Source organism: Bos javanicus, chromosome 18 (assembly GCF_032452875.1).
Source record: "Bos javanicus breed banteng chromosome 18, ARS-OSU_banteng_1.0, whole genome shotgun sequence".
Taxonomy (NCBI): domain Eukaryota; kingdom Metazoa; phylum Chordata; class Mammalia; order Artiodactyla; family Bovidae; genus Bos; species Bos javanicus.
The window spans coordinates 15428327-15431260 of record NC_083885.1 but is presented as its reverse complement, the minus strand read 5'-3'; the positions used below and the strand labels follow the sequence as shown (position 1 = coordinate 15431260).

The 2934-nt window shown below is 35.2% G+C and overlaps 1 non-coding gene across 1 annotated transcript; it reads left to right on the top strand.

The window, feature by feature from the left end:
* The first annotated feature begins 1312 nt into the window (after positions 1-1312).
* Positions 1313-1439, top strand: LOC133231206 (small nucleolar RNA SNORA11). The gene has a single exon (XR_009731085.1). It is a non-coding gene; the product is annotated as a small nucleolar RNA SNORA11 (small nucleolar RNA).
* Positions 1440-2934: the final 1495 nt, after the last annotated feature.

Genomic DNA, 2934 nt, shown 5'->3' with positions numbered 1-2934 from the left:
CAGAGTTGGACACGACTGAAGTGACTTAGCAGCAGCAGCCCATTTATTAACTGAATTGTTTGTTTTTTTGATATTGAGCTGTAGGAGCTGTTTATGTATTCTGGAAATTAAGCCCTTGTCAGTCACATTATTTGCAAATATTTTCTCCCATTCCATAGGTTGTCTTTTCATTTTGTTTACAGTTTTCTGTGCAAAAGCTTGTATATTTGATTAGGTCCCATTTGTTTACGTTTGCTTTTATTTCTATTGCCTTGGAAGACTGATCTAAGAAATGTCAGAGAATATTTTGCGTATGTTTTCTTCTAGGAATTTTATGGTGTCATGTCTTATATTTAAGTCTTTAAGCCATTTTGAGTTTGTGTTTGTGAGGGAGTGTTCTAACTTCATTGATTTACGTGTGACTGTCCCGCTTTTCCAACCCTACTTGCTGAAGAGACTGTCTTTTCTACATTGTATATTCTTGTCTCCTTTGTCTAGAATTAATTTTTAAAGACTTTTTAAAAATTGAGGTGTAATTAAGGGGGGATGGGCAATATAGGGGTAGGAGATTAAGAACTACAAGCTGTCATGTATAAATAAGCTAAAAGGATATATTGTATAATGGCATATAGACAGTATTTTATAACTACTGTAAATGGAGTACAACCTTTAAAAATTTTGTATCACTATTTTATTATATACATGTAGCATATAACATTGTACATCAACTATAATTCAGTTTTAGAAATTAAGGTGTAATAGTGTATAATATACATAATTATGATTACATGTTGTTTAGTTGCTAGGTCGTGTCCAACTCTTTTGTGACCCTATGGACTGTAGGCTGCCAGGCTCCTCTGTTCATGGGATTTCCAAGGCAAAAAGACTGGAGTGGGTAGCCATTTCTTTCTCTAGGGGATCTTCTGGACTCAGGGATCAAACCCCTGTCTCCTGCATTGGCAGGCGGATTCTTTACCACTGAGCCACCAGGAAGTCATATATATTACAAACATAATTATAAATTTAATATATAATTTTGGAGAAAATAATTGCAAATGATATGACTGACAAAGGCTTAATTTCCAGAATATATAAACAGCTTATCCAACTCAAGAACAAAAAAAGAAGCAACCCAGTGAAAAATAGGGAGAAGACCTAAGTAGATATTTTTCCAAGAAAGACATACAGATGGCCAATAGGCACATGAAAAGATGCTCATAATCACTAATTATTAGAGATGCAAATCAAAACTATAATGAGGTACCACCTCACTTTAGTCAGAATGGCCATCATTTAAAAGTCTGGGGTAGGGGACTTTTAGCTTTTAGCTACTCTGTAGCTCAGAGTAGGGGGCCTGAAGAAATGGCTCCTTTGTTTACAACACACCCAACAGGAATCTGAGTTCATTGTAACAAGAGGCACAAAATTTGTGGCCTTCTATGAATGAGCATCCAACACATGTCCCCCTGTACCTCCACGTGACTGCTGGGCAGGACCAGTGGGACAGGGCTCAATATTTGAAGGAAAGCTACAATATTTAGTAGGTGAGTTTGCCACCTAGAGTCTATTTGGTCCATACATGGGTATGCCATGAGCGATCTTACAGACATAAAAGCTTTAAACCTCTCTGTTTAAGGGAAAAGAAAGAAAAAAAAATAGGTTCTATATGCTATTCTGGAAAAGACAAAACTATGGAGACAATAAAAAGATCAGTGCCAGGAGTTTGAGGGGAGTGAAGGGGAGATGAATACACAGATACAGAAGTTTCTATGAGCAGTGAAAATACTTTGAGTGACATTATAATGATGGTTATATGTCATCAAAGTTTTGTCCAAATCCATAGAATGTGGAACACTATTTGTTTCATTAAAGGGAAACCTAAAGGTGAATTGTGGACTTTGACTTTGGTGCTATGTGTCAATGTAGTTCATCCTTGTTTTTTTTTTTTTTTTTAAAGGTACTACTCTGTTGATACTGGTTGTGCATGTGAGGAGAGGGGTGATATGGGGAATTTACCTTCCTGTCAGTTTTGTTGTAAACCTAAAACTTCTTTTAAAAAGTCTCAAAAAAATTAACATTCAGGATAGAAGTTTTTGGCAAAGCTTTTGTTTCACTTTTATAAATATATGCATATTATATGTGTGTATGTGTTTGTTGGATTGTGATTTTTTTTTAAACATCAAAAAATTTCTAGGCCACTGTAGTTAAATTATACTGGCAAATAAAAGCACAAATTAACCTAAAAAAAAGTCTACAAGTAATAAATGTAAGAGAAGGTGTGGAGAAAAAGGAACACTATGGTTTGGAATGTAAAGTGGTACAGCTACTGTGGACAACAGTGTAGAGGTTCCTCAAAAACTAAAAACAGAATTACCATATGATCCAGCAAGCCCACTCTTGGGCATGTAGCCAGATAAAACTATAATTTGAGAAGATACCTGAACCCCTATGTTTATTGTAGCACTATAAACATGGAAGCAACCTAAGTATCCATCAACAGATGAATGGGTAAAGAAGATGTGGTATATCTATACCATGGAATATTACTCATTCTAAAAAAGTATGAAATAATGACATTTCCTGCAACATGGATGGATCTAGGGATTATCATACTAAATGAAGTAAGTCAGAGAAATACAAATACCATATGATATCACTTGTATGTGGAATCTGAAATACAACACAGATGAACACATCTATGAAACAGAAACAGATTCACAGACATGGAGAACAGACTTATAGTTGCCAACAGGGGTTGTACGGGAGAAGGATTGGGAGTCTGGAATTAGCAGGTGCAAACTGGTGTATATATAATGGATAAACAACAAGGTCTTCCTGTGTAGCACAGGGAGCTATATTCAATTTCCTGTGATAAACCATAATAGAAAAGAATATGAAAAATAATGTATATGTATAACTGAATTACTTTGCTGTACAGCAGAAATTAACATTGTG